Source organism: Haliotis asinina, chromosome 12, assembly GCF_037392515.1.
Source record: "Haliotis asinina isolate JCU_RB_2024 chromosome 12, JCU_Hal_asi_v2, whole genome shotgun sequence".
In the NCBI taxonomy this organism is placed as follows: domain Eukaryota; kingdom Metazoa; phylum Mollusca; class Gastropoda; order Lepetellida; family Haliotidae; genus Haliotis; species Haliotis asinina.
This window is the reverse complement of record NC_090291.1, coordinates 3230766-3254224: the sequence shown is the minus strand read 5'-3', so window position 1 is coordinate 3254224 and position 23459 is coordinate 3230766.

The window sequence follows — 23459 nt, the reverse complement described above, 5'->3', positions numbered from 1 at the left end:
TGTAAAGTATAGAGTTGTATACGCCTTCTCACCCACTCTCCATCATACTAGTTGTAAAGTATAGAGTTGTATACGCCTTCTCACCCACTCTCCATCTTACTAGTTGTAAAGTACATTGATGTATACTCCCTCTCACTCACTCTCCATCATACTAGTTGTAAAGTATAGAGTTGTATACGCCCTATCACCCACTCTCCATCATACTAGTTGTAAAGTATAGTGTTGTATACGCCCTCTCACTCACTCTCCATCATACTAGTTGTAAAGTATAGAGTTGTATACGCCCTTTCACCCACTCTCCATCATACTAGTTGTGAAGTATAGAGTTGTATACGCCCTCTCACTCACTCTCCATGATACTAGTTGTAAAGTATTGAGTTGTATACGCCCTCTCACTCACTCTCCATGATACTAGTTGTAAAGTATAGAGTTGTATACGCCCTCTCACTTACCCTCCATCATACTAGTTGTAAAGTATAGAGTTGTATACGCCTTCTCACCCACTCTCCATCATGCTAGTTGTAAAGTATAGTGATGTATACTCCCTCTCACTCACTCTCCATCATACTAGTTGTAAAGTATAGAGTTGTATACGCCCAATCACCCACTCTCCATCATACTAGTTGTAAAGTATAGTGTTGTATACGCCCTCTCACTCACTCTCCATCATACTAGTTGTAAAGTATAGAGTTGTATACGCCCTATCACCCACTCTCCATCATACTATTTGTAAAGTATAGAGTTGTATACGCCCTCTCACTCACTCTCCATGATACTAGTTGTAAAGTATAGAGTTGTATACGCCCTCTCACCCACTCTCCATGATACTAGTTGTAAAGTATAGAGTTGTATACGCCCTCTCACTTACTCTCCATCATACTAGTTGTAAAGTATAGAGTTGTATACGCCTTCTCACCCACTCTCCATCTTACTAGTTGTAAAGTACATTGATGTATACTCCCTCTCACTCACTCTCCATCATACTAGTTGTAAAGTATAGAGTTGTGTACGAACAATCACCCACTCTCCATGATACTAGTTGTAAAGTATAGAGTTGTATACGCCCTATCACCCACTCTCCATCATACTAGTTGTAAAGTATAGTGTTGTATACGCCCTATCACTCACTCTCCATCATACTAGTTGTAAAGTATAGAGTTGTATACGCCCTATCACCCACTCTCCATCATACTAGTTGTAAAGTATAGAGTTGTATACGCCCTCTCACTCACTCTCCATGATACTAGTTGTAAAGTATAGAGTTGTATACGCCCTCTCACCCACTCTCCATGAAACTAGTTGTAAAGTATAGTGTTGTATAGGCCCTCTCACTTACTCTCCATCATACTAGTTGTAAAGTATAGAGTTGTATACGCCTTCTCACCCACTCTCCATCTTACTAGTTGTAAAGTACATTGATGTATACTCCCTCTCACTCACTCTCCATCATACTAGTTGTAAAGTATAGAGTTGTATACGCCCTATCACCCACTCTCCATCATACTAGTTGTAAAGTATAGTGTTGTATACGCCCTCTCACTCACTCTCCATCATACTAGTTGTAAAGTATAGAGTTGTATACGCCTAATCACCCACTCTCCATCATACTAGTTGTGAAGTATAGAGTTGTATACGCCCTCTCACTCACTCTCCATGATACTAGTTGTAAAGTATTGAGTTGTATACGCCCTCTCACTCACTCTCCATGATACTAGTTGTAAAGTATAGAGTTGTATACGCCCTCTCACTTACCCTCCATCATACTAGTTGTAAAGTATAGAGTTGTATACGCCTTCTCACCCACTCTCCATCATGCTAGTTGTAAAGTATAGTGATGTATACTCCCTCTCACTCACTCTCCATCATACTAGTTGTAAAGTATAGAGTTGTATACGCCCAATCACCCACTCTCCATCATACTAGTTGTAAAGTATAGTGTTGTATACGCCCTCTCACTCACTCTCCATCATACTAGTTGTAAAGTATAGAGTTGTATACGCCCTATCACCCACTCTCCATCATACTATTTGTAAAGTATAGAGTTGTATACGCCCTCTCACTCACTCTCCATGATACTAGTTGTAAAGTATAGAGTTGTATACGCCCTCTCATCCACTCTCCATGATACTAGTTGTAAAGTATAGAGTTGTATACGCCCTCTCACTTACTCTCCATCATACTAGTTGTAAAGTATAGAGTTGTATACGCCTTCTCACCCACTCTCCATCTTACTAGTTGTAAAGTACATTGATGTATACTCCCTCTCACTCACTCTCCATCATACTAGTTGTAAAGTATAGAGTTGTGTACGCCCAATCACCCACTCTCCATGATACTAGTTGTAAAGTATAGAGTTGTATACGCCCTATCACCCACTCTCCATGATACTAGTTGTAAAGTATAGTGTTGTATACGCCCTATCACTCACTCTCCATCATACTAGTTGTAAAGTATAGAGTTGTATACGCCCTATCACCCACTCTCCATCATACTAGTTGTAAAGTATAGAGTTGTATACGCCCTCTCACTCACTCTCCATGATACTAGTTGTAAAGTATAGAGTTGTATACGCCCTCTCACCCACTCTCCATGAAACTAGTTGTAAAGTATAGTGTTGTATAGGCCCTCTCACTTACTCTCCATCATACTAGTTGTAAAGTATAGTGTTGTATACGCCCTCTCACTCACTCTCCATGATACTAGTTGTAAAGTAAAGAGTTGTATACGCCCTATCACCCACTCTCCATCATACTAGTTGCAAAGTATAGTGATGTATACGCCCTCTCACTCACTCTCCATCATACTAGTTGTAAAGTATAGAGTTGTATACGCCCTATCACCCACTCTCCATGATACTAGTTGCAAAGTATAGTGATGTATACGCCCTCTCGCTCACTCTCCATCATACTAGTTGTAAAGTATAGAGTTGTATACGCCCTCTCACCCACTCTCCATCATACTAGTTGTAAAGTATAGAGTTGTATACGCCCTCTCACTCACTCTCCATCATACTAGTTGTAAAGTATAGAGTTGTATACGCCCTCTCACTCACTCTCCATGATACTAGTTGTAAAGTATAGAGTTGTATACGCCCTATCACCCACTCTCCATCATACTAGTTGTAAAGTATAGTGTTGTATAGGCCCTCTCACTTACTCTCCATCATACTAGTTGTAAAGTATAGAGTTGTATACGCCCTCTCACTCACTCTCCATGATACTAGTTGTAAAGTAAAGAGTTGTATACGCCCTATCACCCACTCTCCATGATACTAGTTGCAAAGTATAGTGATGTATACGCCCTCTCACTCACTCTCCATCATACTAGTTGTAAAGTATAGAGTTGTATACGCCCTATCACACACTCTCCATCATACTAGTTGTAAAGTATAGTGTTGTATACGCCCTCTCACTCACTCTCCATCATACTAGTTGTAAAGTATAGAGTTGTATACGCCCTATCACCCACTCTCCATCATGCTAGTTGTAAAGTATAGAGTTGTATACGCCCTCTCACTCACTCTCCATGATACTAGTTGTAAAGTATAGAGTTGTATACGCCCTATCACCCACTCTCCATGATGCTAGTTGTAAAGTATACGGATGTATACGCCCTCTCACCCACTCTCCATGATACTAGTTGCAAAGTATAGTGATGTATACTCCCTCTCACTCACTCTTTATCATACTAGTTGTAAAGTATAGTGTTGTATACGCCCTCTCACTCACTCTCCATTATACTAGTTGTAAAGTATAGAGTTGTATACGCCCTATCACCCACTCTCCATCATACTAGTTGTAAAGTATAGAGTTGTATACGCCCTCTCACTCACTCTCCATGATACTAGTTGTAAAGTATAGAGTTATATACGCCCTATCACCCACTCTCCATGATACTAGTTGTAAAGCATAGTGTTGTATACGCCCTCTCACTTACTCTCCATCATACTAGTTGTAAAGTATAGTGTTGTATACGCCCTCTCACTCACTCTCCATCATACTAGTTGTAAAGTATACAGTTGTATGCGCCCTATCACCCACTCTCCATCATACTAGTTGTAAAGTATAGTGTTGTATACGCCCTCTCACTCACTCTCCATCATACTAGTTGTAAAGTATAGAGTTGTATACGCCCTATCACCCACTCTCCATCATACTAGTTGTAAAGTATAGTGTTGTATACGCCCTCTCACTTACTCTCCATCATACTAGTTGTAAAGTATAGTGTTGTATACGCCCTCTCACTCACTCTCCATGATACTAGTTGTAAAGTATAGAGTTGTATGCGCCCTATCACCCACTCTCCATCATACTAGTTGTAAAGTATAGTGTTGTATACGCCCTCTCACTCACTATCCATCATACTAGTTGTAAAGTATAGAGTTGTATACGGCCTATCACCCACTCTCCATCATACTAGTTGTAAAGTATAGAGTTGTGTTCGCCCTCTCACTCACTCTCCATGATACTAGTTGTAAAGTATAGAGTTGTATACGCCCTATCACCCACTCTCCATGAAACTAGTTGTAAAGTATAGTGTTGTATAGGCCCTCTCACTTACTCTCCATCATACTAGTTGTAAAGTATAGTGTTGTATACGCCCTCTCACTCACTCTCCATGATACTAGTTGTAAAGTAAAGAGTTGTATACGCCCTATTACCCACTCTCCATGATACTAGTTGCAAAGTATAGTGATGTATACGCCCTCTCACTCACTCTCCATCATACTAGTTGTAAAGTATAGAGTTGTATACGCCCTATCACCCACTCTCCATCATACTAGTTGTAAAGTATAGAGTTGTATACGCCCTCTCACTCACTCTCCATGATACTAGTTGTAAAGTATAGAGTTGTATACGCCCTCTCACCCACTCTCCATGATACTAGTTGTAAAATATAGAGTTGTATACGCCCTCTCACTTACTCTCCATCATACTAGTTGTAAAGTATAGAGTTGTATACGCCTTCTCACCCACTCTCCATCTTACTAGTTGTAAAGTATAGTGATGTATACTCCCTCTCACTCACTCTCCATCATACTAGTTGTAAAGTATAGAGTTGTATACGCCCAATCACCCACTCTCCATCATACTAGTTGTAAAGTATAGTGTTGTATACGCCCTCTCACTCACTCTCCATCATACTAGTTGTAAAGTATAGAGTTGTATACGCCCTATCACCCACTCTCCATGATACTAGTTGTAAAGTATAGTGTTGTATACGCCCTCTCACTCACTCTCCATCATACTAGTTGCAAAGTATAGAGTTGTATAGGCCCTATCACCCACTCTCCATCATACTAGTTGTAAAGTATAGAGTTGTATACGCCCTCTCACTCACTCTCCATGACACTAGTTGTAAAGTATAGAGTTGTATACGCCCTATCACCCACTCTCCATCATACTAGTTGTAAAGTATAGTGTTGTATACGCCCTCTCACTTACTCTCCATCATACTAGTTGTAAAGTATAGTGTTGTATACGCCCTCTCACTCACTCTCCATGATACTAGTTGTAAAGTATAGAGTTGTATGCGCCCTATTACCCACTCTCCATCATACTAGTTGTAAAGTATAGTGTTGTATACGCCCTCTCACTCACTCTCCATCATACTAGTTGTAAAGTATAGAGTTGTATACGCCCTATCACCCACTCTCCATCATACTAGTTGTAAAGTATAGAGTTGTGTTCGCCCTCTCACTCACTCTCCATGATACTAGTTGTAAAGTATAGAGTTGTATACGCCCTATCACCCACTCTCCATGAAACTAGTTGTAAAGTATAGTGTTGTATAGTCCCTCTCACTTACTCTCCATCATACTAGTTGTAAAGTATAGTGTTGTATACGCCCTCTCACTCACTCTCCATGATACTAGTTGTAAAGTAAAGAGTTGTATACGCCCTATCACCCACTCTCCATGATGCTAGTTGCAAAGTATAGTGATGTATACGCCCTCTCACTCACTCTCCATCATACTAGTTGTAAAGTATAGAGTTGTATACGCCCTCTCACTCACTCTCCATCATACTAGTTGTAAAGTATGGAGTTGTATACGCCCTATCACCCACTCTCCATCATACTAGTTGTAAAGTATAGAGTTGTATACGCCCTCTCACTCACTCTCCATGATACTAGTTGTAAAGTATAGAGTTGTATACGCCCTATCACCCACTCTCCATGATGCTAGTTGTAAAGTGTAGGGATGTATACGCCCTCTCACCCACTCTCCATGATACTAGTTGCAAAGTATAGTGATGTATACTCCCTCTCACTCACTCTCCATGATACTAGTTGTAAAGTATAGAGTTGTATACGCCCTATCACCCACTCTCCATGATACTAGTTGTAAAGTATAGTGTTGTATACGCCCTCTCACTCACTCTCCATCATACTAGTTGTAAAGTATAGAGTTGTATACGCCCTATCACCCACTCTCCATCATACTAGTTGTAAAGTATAGAGTTGTATACGCCCTCTCACTCACTCTCCATGATACTAGTTGTAAAGTATAGAGTTGTATACGCCCTATCACCCACTCTCCATGACACTAGTTGTAAAGTATAGAGTTGTATACGCCCTCTCACCCACTCTCCATCATACTAGTTGTAAAGTATATTATTTGTATACGCCCTCTCACTCACTCTCCATCATACTAGTTGCAAAGTATAGAGTTGTATACGTCCTATCACCCACTCTCCATCATACTAGTTGTAAAGTAAAGAGTTGTATACGCCCTCTCACTCACTCTCCATCATGCTAGTTGTAAAGTATAGAGTTGTATACGCCCTATCACCCACTCTCCATCATACTAGTTGTAAAGTATATTATTTGTATACGCCCTCTCACTCACTCTCCATCATACTAGTTGTAAAGTATAGAGTTGTATACGCCGTATCACCCACTCTCCATCATACTAGTTGTAAAGTATATTATTTGTATACGCCCTCTCACTCACTCTCCATCATACTAGTTGCAAAGTATAGAGTTGTATACGTCCTATCACCCACTCTCCATCATACTAGTTCTAAAGTATAGAGTTGTATACGCCCTCTCACTCACTCTCCATCATACTAGTTGTAAAGTATAGAGCTGTATACGCCCTCTCACTCACTCTCCATCATACTAGTTGTAAAGTACAGAGTTCTATACGCCCTATCACCCACACTCCATGATACTAGTTGTAAAGTATAGTGTTGTATAGGCCCTCTCACTTACTCTCCATCATACTAGTTGTAAAGTATAGTGTTGTATACGCCCTCTCACTCACTCTCCATGATACTAGTTGTAAAGTAAAGAGTTGTATACGCCTTATCAGCCACTCTCCATGATACTAGTTGCAAAGTATAGTGATGTATACGCCCTCTCACTCACTCTCCATCATACTAGTTGTAAAGTATGGAGATGTATACGCCCTATCACCCACTCTCCATCATACTAGTTGTAAAGTATAGTGTTGTATACGCCCTCTCACTCACTCTCCATCACACTAGTTGTAAAGTATAGAGTTGTATACGCCCTATCACCCACTCTCCATCATACTAGTTGTGAAGTATAGAGTTGTATATGCCCTCTCACTCACTCTCCATGATACTAGTTGTAAAGTATAGAGTTGTATACGCCCTCTCACTCACTCTCCATGATACTAGTTGTAAAGTATAGAGTTGTATACGCCCTCTCACTTACCCTCCATCATACTAGTTGTAAAGTATAGAGTTGTATACGCCTTCTCACCCACTCTCCATCATACTAGTTGTAAAGTATAGTGATGTATACTCCCTCTCACTCACTCTCCATCATACTAGTTGTAAAGTATAGAGTTGTATACGCCCAATCACCCACTCTCCATCATACTAGTTGTAAAGTATAGTGTTGTATACGCCCTCTCACTCACTCTCCATCATACTAGTTGTAAAGTATAGAGTTGTATACGCCATATCACCCACTCTCCATCATACTATTTGTAAAGTATAGAGTTGTATACGCCCTCTCACTCACTCTCCATGATACTAGTTGTAAAGTATAGAGTTGTATACGCCCTCTCACCCACTCTCCATGATACTAGTTGTAAAGTATAGTGTTGTATACGCCCTCTCACTCACTCTCCATCATACTAGTTGTAAAGTATAGAGTTGTACACGCCTTCTCACCCACTCTCCATCATACTAGTTGTAAAGTATAGAGTTGTACACGCCTTCTCACCCACTCTCCATCATACTAGTTGTAAAGTATAGTGATGTATACTCCCTCTCACCCACTCTCCATGATCCTAGTTGTAAAGTATAGTGTTGTATACGCCCTCTCACTCACTCTCCATGATACTAGTTGTAAAGTATAGAGTTATATACGCCCTATCACCCACTCTCCATGATACTAGTTGTAAAGCATAGTGTTGTATACGCCCTCTCACTTACTCTCCATCATACTAGTTGTAAAGTATAGTGTTGTATACGCCCTCTCACTCACTCTCCATCATACTAGTTGTAAAGTATACAGTTGTATGCGCCCTATCACCCACTCTCCATCATACTAGTTGTAAAGTATAGTGTTGTATACGCCCTCTCACTCACTCTCCATCATACTAGTTGTAAAGTATAGAGTTGTATACGCCCTATCACCCACTCTCCATCATACTAGTTGTAAAGTATAGTGTTGTATACGCCCTCTCACTTACTCTCCATCATACTAGTTGTAAAGTATAGTGTTGTATACGCCCTCTCACTCACTCTCCATGATACTAGTTGTAAAGTATAGAGTTGTATGCGCCCTATCACCCACTCTCCATCATACTAGTTGTAAAGTATAGTGTTGTATACGCCCTCTCACTCACTATCCATCATACTAGTTGTAAAGTATAGAGTTGTATACGGCCTATCACCCACTCTCCATCATACTAGTTGTAAAGTATAGAGTTGTGTTCGCCCTCTCACTCACTCTCCATGATACTAGTTGTAAAGTATAGAGTTGTATACGCCCTATCACCCACTCTCCATGAAACTAGTTGTAAAGTATAGTGTTGTATAGGCCCTCTCACTTACTCTCCATCATACTAGTTGTAAAGTATAGTGTTGTATACGCCCTCTCACTCACTCTCCTTGATACTAGTTGTAAAGTAAAGAGTTGTATACGCCCTATCACCCACTCTCCATGATACTAGTTGCAAAGTATAGTGATGTATACGCCCTCTCACTCACTCTCCATCATACTAGTTGTAAAGTATGGAGTTGTATACGCCCTATCACCCACTCTCCATCATACTAGTTGTAAAGTATAGAGTTGTATACGCCCTCTCACTCACTCTCCATGATACTAGTTGTAAAGTATAGAGTTGTATACGCCCTCTCACCCACTCTCCATGATACTAGTTGTAAAATATAGAGTTGTATACGCCCTCTCACTTACTCTCCATCATACTAGTTGTAAAGTATAGAGTTGTATACGCCTTCTCACCCACTCTCCATCTTACTAGTTGTAAAGTATAGTGATGTATACTCCCTCTCACTCACTCTCCATCATACTAGTTGTAAAGTATAGAGTTGTATACGCCCAATCACCCACTCTCCATCATACTAGTTGTAAAGTATAGTGTTGTATACGCCCTCTCACTCACTCTCCATCATACTAGTTGTAAAGTATAGAGTTGTATACGCCCTATCACCCACTCTCCATGATACTAGTTGTAAAGTATAGTGTTGTATACGCCCTCTCACTCACTCTCCATCATACTAGTTGCAAAGTATAGAGTTGTATACGCCCTATCACCCACTCTCCATCATACTAGTTGTAAAGTATAGAGTTGTATACGCCCTCTCACTCACTCTCCATGACACTAGTTGTAAAGTATAGAGTTGTATACGCCCTATCACCCACTCTCCATCATACTAGTTGTAAAGTATAGTGTTGTATACGCCCTCTCACTTACTCTCCATCATACTAGTTGTAAAGTATAGTGTTGTATACGCCCTCTCACTCACTCTCCATGATACTAGTTGTAAAGTATAGAGTTGTATGCGCCCTATTACCCACTCTCCATCATACTAGTTGTAAAGTATAGTGTTGTATACGCCCTCTCACTCACTCTCCATCATACTAGTTGTAAAGTATAGAGTTGTATACGCCCTATCACCCACTCTCCATCATACTAGTTGTAAAGTATAGAGTTGTGTTCGCCCTCTCACTCACTCTCCATGATACTAGTTGTAAAGTATAGAGTTGTATACGCCCTATCACCCACTCTCCATGAAACTAGTTGTAAAGTATAGTGTTGTATAGTCCCTCTCACTTACTCTCCATCATACTAGTTGTAAAGTATAGTGTTGTATACGCCCTCTCACTCACTCTCCATGATACTAGTTGTAAAGTAAAGAGTTGTATACGCCCTATCACCCACTCTCCATGATGCTAGTTGCAAAGTATAGTGATGTATACGCCCTCTCACTCACTCTCCATCATACTAGTTGTAAAGTATAGAGTTGTATACGCCCTCTCACTCACTCTCCATCATACTAGTTGTAAAGTATGGAGTTGTATACGCCCTATCACCCACTCTCCATCATACTAGTTGTAAAGTATAGAGTTGTATACGCCCTCTCACTCACTCTCCATGATACTAGTTGTAAAGTATAGAGTTGTATACGCCCTATCACCCACTCTCCATGATGCTAGTTGTAAAGTGTAGGGATGTATACGCCCTCTCACCCACTCTCCATGATACTAGTTGCAAAGTATAGTGATGTATACTCCCTCTCACTCACTCTCCATGATACTAGTTGTAAAGTATAGAGTTGTATACGCCCTATCACCCACTCTCCATGATACTAGTTGTAAAGTATAGTGTTGTATACGCCCTCTCACTCACTCTCCATCATACTAGTTGTAAAGTATAGAGTTGTATATGCCCTATCACCCACTCTCCATCATACTAGTTGTAAAGTATAGAGTTGTATACGCCCTCTCACTCACTCTCCATGATACTAGTTGTAAAGTATAGAGTTGTATACGCCCTATCACCCACTCTCCATGACACTAGTTCTAAAGTATAGAGTTGTATACGCCCTCTCACCCACTCTCCATCATACTAGTTGTAAAGTATATTATTTGTATACGCCCTCTCACTCACTCTCCATCATACTAGTTGCAAAGTATAGAGTTGTATACGTCCTATCACCCACTCTCCATCATACTAGTTGTAAAGTAAAGAGTTGTATACGCCCTCTCACTCACTCTCCATCATGCTAGTTGTAAAGTATAGAGTTGTATACGCCCTATCACCCACTCTCCATCATACTAGTTGTAAAGTATATTATTTGTATACGCCCTCTCACTCACTCTCCATCATACTAGTTGTAAAGTATAGAGTTGTATACGCCGTATCACCCACTCTCCATCATACTAGTTGTAAAGTATATTATTTGTATACGCCCTCTCACTCACTCTCCATCATACTAGTTGCAAAGTATAGAGTTGTATACGTCCTATCACCCACTCTCCATCATACTAGTTCTAAAGTATAGAGTTGTATACGCCCTCTCACTCACTCTCCATCATACTAGTTGTAAAGTATAGAGCTGTATACGCCCTCTCACTCACTCTCCATCATACTAGTTGTAAAGTACAGAGTTCTATACGCCCTATCACCCACACTCCATGATACTAGTTGTAAAGTATAGTGTTGTATAGGCCCTCTCACTTACTCTCCATCATACTAGTTGTAAAGTATAGTGTTGTATACGCCCTCTCACTCACTCTCCATGATACTAGTTGTAAAGTAAAGAGTTGTATACGCCTTATCAGCCACTCTCCATGATACTAGTTGCAAAGTATAGTGATGTATACGCCCTCTCACTCACTCTCCATCATACTAGTTGTAAAGTATGGAGATGTATACGCCCTATCACCCACTCTCCATCATACTAGTTGTAAAGTATAGTGTTGTATACGCCCTCTCACTCACTCTCCATCACACTAATTGTAAAGTATAGAGTTGTATACGCCCTATCACCCACTCTCCATCATACTAGTTGTGAAGTATAGAGTTGTATATGCCCTCTCACTCACTCTCCATGATACTAGTTGTAAAGTATAGAGTTGTATACGCCCTCTCACTCACTCTCCATGATACTAGTTGTAAAGTATAGAGTTGTATACGCCCTCTCACTTACCCTCCATCATACTAGTTGTAAAGTATAGAGTTGTATACGCCTTCTCACCCACTCTCCATCATACTAGTTGTAAAGTATAGTGATGTATACTCCCTCTCACTCACTCTCCATCATACTAGTTGTAAAGTATAGAGTTGTATACGCCCAATCACCCACTCTCCATCATACTAGTTGTAAAGTATAGTGTTGTATACGCCCTCTCACTCACTCTCCATCATACTAGTTGTAAAGTATAGAGTTGTATACGCCATATCACCCACTCTCCATCATACTATTTGTAAAGTATAGAGTTGTATACGCCCTCTCACTCACTCTCCATGATACTAGTTGTAAAGTATAGAGTTGTATACGCCCTCTCACCCACTCTCCATGATACTAGTTGTAAAGTATAGTGTTGTATACGCCCTCTCACTCACTCTCCATCATACTAGTTGTAAAGTATAGAGTTGTACACGCCTTCTCACCCACTCTCCATCATACTAGTTGTAAAGTATAGAGTTGTACACGCCTTCTCACCCACTCTCCATCATACTAGTTGTAAAGTATAGTGATGTATACTCCCTCTCACCCACTCTCCATGATCCTAGTTGTAAAGTATAGTGTTGTATACGCCCTCTCACTCACTCTCCATGATACTAGTTGTAAAGTATAGAGTTGTATACGCCCTATCACCCACTCTCCATGATACTAGTTGCAAAGTATAGTGATGTATACGCCCTCTCACTCACTCTCCATCATACTAGTTGTAAAGTATAGAGTTGTATACGCCCTATCACCCACTCTCCATCATACTAGTTGCAAAGTAAAGTGTTGTATACGCCCTCTCACTCACTCTCCATCATACTAGTTGTAAAGTATAGAGTTGTATACGCCCTATCACCCACTCTCCATCATACTAGTTGTAAAGTATAGAGTTGTATACGCCCTCTCACTCACTCTCCATCATACTAGTTGTAAAGTATAGAGTTGTATACGCCCTATCACCCACTCTCCATGATACTAGTTGTAAAGTATAGAGTTGTATACGCCCTCTCACCCACTCTCCATGACACTAGTTGCAAAGTATAGTGATGTATACGCCCTCTCACTCACTCTCCATCATACTAGTTGTAAAGTATAGAGTTGTATACGCCCTATCACCCACTCTCCATCATACTAGTTGTAAATTATAGTGTTGTATACGCCCTCTCACTCACTCTCCATCATACTAGTTGTAAAGTATAGAGTTGTTTACGCCCTCTCACCCACTCTCCATCATACTAGTTGTGAAGTATAGAGTTGTATACGCCCTCTCACTCACTCTCCATGATACTAGTTGTAAAGTATAGAGTTGTATACGCCCTCTCACTTACTCTCCATCATACTAGTTGTAAAGTATAGAGTTGTATACGCCCTATCACCCACTCTCCATCATACTAGTTGTAAAGTATAGTGATGTATACTCCCTCTCACTCACTCTCCATCATACTAGTTGTAAAGTATAGAGTTGTATACGCCCTATCACCCACTCTCCATCATGCTAGTTGTGAAGTATAGAGTTGTATATGCCCTCTCACTCACTCTCCATGATACTAGTTGTAAAGTATAGAGTTGTATACGCCCTCTCACTCACTCTCCATGATACTAGTTGTAAAGTATAGAGTTGTATACGCCCTCTCACTTACCCTCCATCATACTAGTTGTAAAGTATAGAGTTGTATACGCCTTCTCACCCACTCTCCATCATACTAGTTGTAAAGTATAGTGATGTATACTCCTTCTCACTCACTCTCCATCATACTAGTTGTAAAGTATAGAGTTGTATACGCCCAATCACCCACTCTCCATCATACTAGTTGTAAAGTATAGTGTTGTATACGCCCTCTCACTCACTCTCCATCATACTAGTTGTAAAGTATAGAGTTGTATACGCCATATCACCCACTCTCCATCATACTATTTGTAAAGTATAGAGTTGTATACGCCCTCTCACTCACTCTCCATGATACTAGTTGTAAAGTATAGAGTTGTATACGCCCTCTCACCCACTCTCCATGATACTAGTTGTAAAGTATAGTGTTGTATACGCCCTCTCACTCACTCTCCATCATACTAGTTGTAAAGTATAGAGTTGTACACGCCTTCTCACCCACTCTCCATCATACTAGTTGTAAAGTATAGAGTTGTACACGCCTTCTCACCCACTCTCCATCATACTAGTTGTAAAGTATAGTGATGTATACTCCCTCTCACCCACTCTCCATGATCCTAGTTGTAAAGTATAGTGTTGTATACGCCCTCTCACTCACTCTCCATGATACTAGTTGTAAAGTATAGAGTTGTATACGCCCTATCACCCACTCTCCATGATACTAGTTGCAAAGTATAGTGATGTATACGCCCTCTCACTCACTCTCCATCATACTAGTTGTAAAGTATAGAGTTGTATACGCCCTATCACCCACTCTCCATCATACTAGTTGTAAAGTATAGTGTTGTATACGCCCTCTCACTCACTCTCCATCATACTAGTTGTAAAGTATAGAGTTGTATACGCCCTATCACCCACTCTCCATCATACTAGTTGTAAAGTATAGAGTTGTATACGCCCTCTCACTCACTCTCCATCATACTAGTTGTAAAGTATAGAGTTGTATACGCCCTATCACCCACTCTCCATGATACTAGTTGTAAAGTATAGAGTTGTATACGCCCTCTCACCCACTCTCCATGACACTAGTTGCAAAGTATAGTGATGTATACGCCCTCTCACTCACTCTCCATCATACTAGTTGTAAAGTATAGAGTTGTATACGCCCTATCACCCACTCTCCATCATACTAGTTGTAAATTATAGTGTTGTATACGCCCTCTCACTCACTCTCCATCATACTAGTTGTAAAGTATAGAGTTGTTTACGCCCTCTCACCCACTCTCCATCATACTAGTTGTGAAGTATAGAGTTGTATACGCCCTCTCACTCTCTCTCCATGATACTAGTTGTAAAGTATAGAGTTGTATACGCCCTCTCACTTACTCTCCATCATACTAGTTGTAAAGTATAGAGTTGTATACGCCCTATCACCCACTCTCCATCATACTAGTTGTAAAGTATAGTGATGTATACTCCCTCTCACTCACTCTCCATCATACTAGTTGTAAAGTATAGAGTTGTATACGCCCAATCACCCACTCTCCATCATACTAGTTGTAAAGTATAGTGTTGTATACGCCCTCTCACTCACTCTCCATCATACTAGTTGTAAAGTATAGAGTTGTATACGCCCTCTCACCCACTCTCTATCATACTATTTGTAAAGTATAGAGTTGTATACGCCCTCTCACTCACTCTCCATCATACTAGTTGTAAAGTATAGAGTTGTATACGCCCAATCACCCACTCTCCATCATACTATTTGTAAAGTATAGAGTTGTATACGCCCTCTCACTTACTCTCCATCATACTAGTTGTAAAGTATAGAGTTGTATACGCCTTCTCACCCACTCTCCATCATACTAGTTGTAAAGTATAGTGATGTATACTCCCTCTCACTCACTCTCCATGATACTAGTTGTAAAGTAAAGAGTTGTATACGCCCTCTCACCCACTCTCCATCATACTAGTTGTAAAGTATTGTGTTGTATACGCCCTCTCACTCACTCTCCATGATACTAGTTGTAAAGTATAGAGTTGTATACGCCCTCTCACTTACCCTCCATCATACTAGTTGTAAAGTATAGAGTTGTATACGCCTTCTCACCCACTCTCCATCATACTAGTTGTAAAGTATAGTGATGTATACTCCCTCTCACTCACTCTCCATCATACTAGTTGTAAAGTATAGAGTTGTATACGCCCAATCACCCACTCTCCATCATACTAGTTGTAAAGTATAGTGTTGTATACGCCCTCTCACTCACTCTCCATCATACTAGTTGTAAAGTATAGAGTTGTATACGCCATATCACCCACTCTCCATCATACTATTTGTAAAGTATAGAGTTGTATACGCCCTCTCACTCACTCTCCATGATACTAGTTGTAAAGTATAGAGTTGTATACGCCCTCTCACCCACTCTCCATCATACTAGTTGTAAAGTATAGAGTTGTATACGCCCTATCACCCACTCTCCATCATACTAGTTGTAAAGTATAGTGATGTATACTCCCTCTCACTCACTCTCCATCATACTAGTTGTAAAGTATAGAGTTGTATACGCCCAATCACCCACTCTCCATCATACTAGTTGTAAAGTATAGTGTTGTATACGCCCTCTCACTCACTCTCCATCATACTAGTTGTAAAGTATAGAGTTGTATACGCCCTCTCACCCACTCTCTATCATACTATTTGTAAAGTATAGAGTTGTATACGCCCTCTCACTCACTCTCCATCATACTAGTTGTAAAGTATAGAGTTGTATACGCCCAATCACCCACTCTCCATCATACTATTTGTAAAGTATAGAGTTGTATACGCCCTCTCACTTACTCTCCATCATACTAGTTGTAAAGTATAGAGTTGTATACGCCTTCTCACCCACTCTCCATCATACTAGTTGTAAAGTATAGTGATGTATACTCCCTCTCACTCACTCTCCATGATACTAGTTGTAAAGTATAGAGTTGTATACGCCCTCTCACCCACTCTCCATCATACTAGTTGTAAAGTATTGTGTTGTATACGCCCTCTCACTCACTCTCCATGATACTAGTTGTAAAGTATAGAGTTGTATACGCCCTCTCACTTACCCTCCATCATACTAGTTGTAAAGTATAGAGTTGTATACGCCTTCTCACCCACTCTCCATCATACTAGTTGTAAAGTATAGTGATGTATACTCCCTCTCACTCACTCTCCATCATACTAGTTGTAAAGTATAGAGTTGTATACGCCCAATCACCCACTCTCCATCATACTAGTTGTAAAGTATAGTGTTGTATACGCCCTCTCACTCACTCTCCATCATACTAGTTGTAAAGTATAGAGTTGTATACGCCATATCACCCACTCTCCATCATACTATTTGTAAAGTATAGAGTTGTATACGCCCTCTCACGCACTCTCCATCATACTAGTTGTAAAGTATAGAGTTGTATACGCCCTCTCACCCACTCTCCATGATACTAGTTGTAAAGTATAGTGTTGTATACGCCCTCTCACCCACTCTCCATCATACTAGTTGTAAAGTATAGAGTTGTACACGCCTTCTCACCCACTCTCCATCATACTAGTTGTAAAGTATAGAGTTGTACACGCCTTCTCACCCACTCTCCATCATACTAGTTGTAAAGTATAGTGATGTATACTCCCTCTCACCCACTCTCCATGATCCTAGTTGTAAAGTATAGTGTTGTATACGCCCTCTCACTCACTCTCCATGATACTAGTTGTAAAGTATAGAGTTGTATACGCCCTATCACCCACTCTCCATGATACTAGTTGCAAAGTATAGTGATGTATACGCCCTCTCACTCACTCTCCATCATACTAGTTGTAAAGTATAGAGTTGTATACGCCCTATCACCCACTCTCCATCATACTAGTTGTAAAGTATAGTGTTGTATACGCCCTCTCACTCACTCTCCATCATACTAGTTGTAAAGTATAGAGTTGTATACGCCCTATCACCCACTCTCCATCATACTAGTTGTAAAGTATAGAGTTGTATACGCCCTCTCACTCACTCTCCATGATACTAGTTGTAAAGTATAGAGTTGTATACGCCCTATCACCCACTCTCCATGATACTAGTTGTAAAGTGTAGGGATGTATACGCCCTCTCACCCACTCTCCATGACACTAGTTGCAAAGTATAGTGATGTATACGCCCTCTCACTCACTCTCCATCATACTAGTTGTAAAGTATAGAGTTGTATACGCCCTATCACCCACTCTCCATCATACTAGTTGTAAAGTATAGTGTTGTATACGCCCTCTCACTCACTCTCCATCATACTAGTTGTAAAGTATAGAGTTGTATACGCCCTATCACCCACTCTCCATCATACTAGTTGTAAAGTATAGAGTTGTATACGCCCTCTCACTCACTCTCCATGATACTAGTTGTAAAGTATAGAGTTGTATACGCCCTATCACCCACTCTCCATGATACTAGTTGTAAAGTATAGAGTTGTATACGCCCTCTCACCCACTCTCCATGACACTAGTTGCAAAGTATAGTGATGTATACGCCCTCTCACTCACTCTCCATCATACTAGTTGTAAAGTATAGAGTTGTATACGCCCTATCACCCACTCTCCATCATACTAGTTGTAAATTATAGTGTTGTATACGCCCTCTCACTCACTCTCCATCATACTAGTTGTAAAGTATAGAGTTGTTTACGCCCTCTCACCCACTCTCCATCATACTAGTTGTGAAGTATAGAGTTGTATACGCCCTCTCACTCACTCTCCATGATACTAGTTGTAAAGTATAGAGTTGTATACGCCCTCTCACTTACTCTCCATCATACTAGTTGTAAAGTATAGAGTTGTATACGCCCTATCACCCACTCTCCATCATACTAGTTGTAAAGTATAGTGATGTATACTCCCTCTCACTCACTCTCCATCATACTAGTTGTAAAGTATAGAGTTGTATACGCCCAATCACCCACTCTCCATCATACTAGTTGTAAAGTATAGTGTTGTATACGCCCTCTCTCTCACTCTCCATCATACTAGTTGTAAAGTATAGAGTTGTATACGCCCTCTCACCCACTCTCCATCATACTATTTGTAAAGTATAGAGTTGTATACGCCCTCTCACTCACTCTCCATCATACTAGTTGTAAAGTATAGAGTTGTATACGCCCAATCACCCACTCTCCATCATACTATTTGTAAAGTATAGAGTTGTATACGCCCTCTCACTTACTCTCCATCATACTAGTTGTAAAGTATAGAGTTGTATACGCCTTCTCACCCACTCTCCATCATACTAGTTGTAAAGTATAGTGATGTATACTCCCTCTCACTCACTCTCCATGATACTAGTTGTAAAGTATAGAGTTGTATACGCCCTCTCACCCACTCTCCATCATACTAGTTGTAAAGTATAGAGTTGTATACGCCCTCTCACTCACTCTCCATGATACTAGTTGTAAAGTATAGAGTTGTATACGCCCTCTCACTTACCCTCCATCATACTAGTTGTAAAGTATAGAGTTGTATACGCCTTCTCACCCACTCTCCATCATACTAGTTGTAAAGTATAGTGATGTATACTCCCTCTCACTCACTCTCCATCATACTAGTTGTAAAGTATAGAGTTGTATACGCCCAATCACCCACTCTCCATCATACTAGTTGTAAGGTATAGTGTTGTATACGCCCTCTCACTCACTCTCCATCATACTAGTTGTAAAGTATAGAGTTGTATACGCCATATCACCCACTCTCCATCATACTATTTCTAAAGTATAGAGTTGTATACGCCCTCTCACTCACTCTCCATGATACTAGTTGTAAAGTATAGAGTTGTATACGCCCTCTCACCCACTCTCCATGATACTAGTTGTAAAGTATAGTGTTGTATACGCCCTCTCACTTACTCTCCATCATACTAGTTGTAAAGTATAGAGTTGTACACGCCTTCTCACCCACTCTCCATCATACTAGTTGTAAAGTATAGAGTTGTACACGCCTTCTCACCCACTCTCCATCATACTAGTTGTAAAGTATAGTGATGTATACTCCCTCTCACCCACTCTCCATGATCCTAGTTGTAAAGTATAGTGTTGTATACGCCCTCTCACTCACTCTCCATGATACTAGTTGTAAAGTATAGAGTTGTATACGCCCTCTCACCCACTCTCCATGATACTAGTTGCAAAGTATAGTGATGTATACGCCCTCTCACTCACTCTCCATCATACTAGTTGTAAAGTATAGAGTTGTATACGCCCTATCACCCACTCTCCATCATACTAGTTGTAAAGTATAGTGTTGTATACGCCCTCTCACTCACTCTCCATCATACTAGTTGTAAAGTATAGAGTTGTATACGCCCTATCACCCACTCTCCATCATACTAGTTGTAATGTATAGAGTTGTATACGCCCTCTCACTCACTCTCCATGATACTAGTTGTAAAGTATAGAGTTGTATACGCCCTATCACCCACTCTCCATGATACTAGTTGTAAAGTGTAGGGATGTATACGCCCTCTCACCCACTCTCCATGACACTAGTTGCAAAGTATAGTGATGTATACGCCCTCTCACTCACTCTCCATCATACTAGTTGTAAAGTATAGAGTTGTATACGCCCTATCACCCACTCTCCATCATACTAGTTGTAAAGTATAGTGTTGTATACGCCCTCTCACTCACTCTCCATCATACTAGTTGTAAAGTATAGAGTTGTTTACGCCCTCTCACCCACTCTCCATCATACTAGTTGTGAAGTATAGAGTTGTATACGCCCTCTCACTCACTCTCCATGATACTAGTTGTAAAGTATAGAGTTGTATACGCCCTCTCACCCACTCTCCATCATACTAGTTGTAAAGTATAGAGTTGTATACGCCTTCTCACCCACTCTCCATCATACTAGTTGTAAAGTATAGTGATGTATACTCCCTCTCACTCACTCTCTATCATACTAGTTGTAAAGTATAGAGTTGTATACGCCAAATCACCCACTCTCCATCATACTAGTTGTAAAGTATAGTGTTGTATACGCCCTCTCACTCACTCTCCATCATGCTAGTTGTAAAGTATAGAGTTGTATACCCCCTCTCACCCACTCTCCATCATACTATTTGTAAAGTATAGAGTTGTATACGCCCTCTCACTCACTCTCCATCATACTAGTTGTAAAGTATAGAGTTGTATACGCCCAATCACCCACTCTCCATCATACTATTTGTAAAGTATAGAGTTGTATACGCCCTCTCACTTACTCTCCATCATACTAGTTGTAAAGTATAGAGTTGTATACGCCTTCTCACCCACTCTCCATCATACTAGTTGTAAAGTATAGTGATGTATACTCCCTCTCACTCACTCTCCATCATACTAGTTGTAAAGTATAGAGTTGTATACGCCCTCTCACCCACTCTCCATCATACTAGTTGTAAAGTATAGTGTTGTATACGCCCTCTCACTCACTCTCCATCATACTAGTTGTAAAGTATAGAGTTGTATACGCCCTCTCACCCACTCTCCATCATACTAGTTGTAAAGTATAGAGTTGTATACGCCCTCTCACTCACTCTGCATCATACTAGTTGTAAAGTATAGAGTTGTATACGCCCTCTCACCCAGTCTCCATGATACTAGTTGTAAAGTATAGAGTTGTATACGCCCTACCACCCACTCTCCATCATACTAGTTGTAAAGTATAGAGTTGTATACGCCCTCTCACTCACTCTCCATGATACTAGTTGTAAAGTATAGAGTTGTATACGCCCTCTCACCCACTCTCCATGATCCTAGTTGTAAAGTATAGTGTTGTATACGCCCTCTCACTCACTCTCCATGATACTAGTTGTAAAGTATAGAGTTGTATACGCCCTCTCACTCACTCTCCATGATACTCGTTGTAAAGTATAGAGTTGTATACGCCCTATCACCCACTCTCCATGATACTAGTTGTAAAGTATAGAGTTGTATACGCCCTCTCACCCACTCTCCATGATACTAGTTGCAAAGTATAGTGATGTATACGCCCTCTCACTCACTCTCCATCATACTAGTTGTAAAGTATAGAGTTGTATACGCCCTATCACCCACTCTCCATCATACTAGTTGTAAAGTATAGTGTTGTATACGCCCTCTCACTCACTCTCCATCATACTAGTTGTAAAGTATAGAGTTGTATACGCCCTATCACCCACTCTCCATCATACAAGTTGTAAAGTATAGAGTTGTATACGCCCTCTCACTCACTCTCCATGATACTAGTTGTAAAGTAAATTGTTGTATACGCCCTCTCACTCACTCTCCATGATACTAGTTGTAAAGTATAGAGTTGTATACGCCCTCTCACTTACTCTCCATGATACTAGTTGTAAAGTATAGAGTTGTATACGCCTTCTCACCCACTCTCCATCATACTAGTTGTAAAGTATAGTGATGTATACTCCCTCTCACTCACTGTCCATCATACTAGTTGCAAAGTATAGAGTTGTATACGCCCTATCACTCTCTCTCCATCATACTAGTTGTAAAGTATAGAGTTGTATACGCCCTCTCACTTACTCTCCATCATACTAGTTGTAAAGTATAGAGTTGTATACGCCCTCTCACCCACTCTCCATGATACTAGTTGTAAAGTATAGAGTTGTATACGCCCTGTCACCCACTCTCCATCAGACTAGTTGTAAAGTATAGTGATGTATACTCCCTCTCACTCACTGTCCATCATACTAGTTGTAAAGTATAGAGTTGTATACTCCCTATCACCCTCTCTCCATCATACTAGTTGTAAAGTATAGAGTTGTATACGCCCTCTCACTTACTCTCCATCATACTAGTTCTAAAGTATAGTGTTGTATACGCCCTCTCACTCACTCTCCATGATACTAGTTGTAAAGTATAGAGTTGTATACGCCCTATCACCCACTCTCCATCATACTAGTTGTAAAGTATAGTGTTGTATACGCCCTCTCACTCACTCTCCATCATACTAGTTGTAAAGTATAGAGTTGTATACGCCCTATCACCCACTCTCCATCATACTAGTTGTAAAGTATAGAGTTGTATACGCCCTCTCACTCACTCTCCATGATACTCGTTGTAAAGTATAGAGTTGTATACGCCCTATCACCCACTCTCCATGATACTAGTTGTAAAGTATAGGGATGTATACGCCCTCTCACCCACTCTCCATGATTCTAGTTGCAAAGTATACTGATGTATACGCCGTCTCACTCACTCTCCATGATACTAGTTGTAAAGTATAGAGTTGTATGCGCCCTATCACCCACTCTCCATCATACTAGTTGTAAAGTATAGTGTTGTATACGCCCTCTCACTCACTCTCCATCATACTAGTTGTAAAGTATAGAGTTGTATACGCCCTCTCACCCACTCTCCATCATACTAGTTGTAAAGTATAGAGTTGTATACGCCCTCTCACTCACTCTCCATCATACTAGTTGTAAAGTATAGAGTTGTATACGCCCTTTCACTAACTCTCCATCATACTAGTTGTAAAGTATAGAGTTGTATACGCCTTCTCACCCACTCTCCATCATACTAGTTGTAAAGTATAGAGTTGTATACGCCCTTTCACTCACTCTCCATCATACTAGTTGTAAAGTATAGAGTTGTATACGCCCTCTCACTCACTCTCCATGATACTAGTT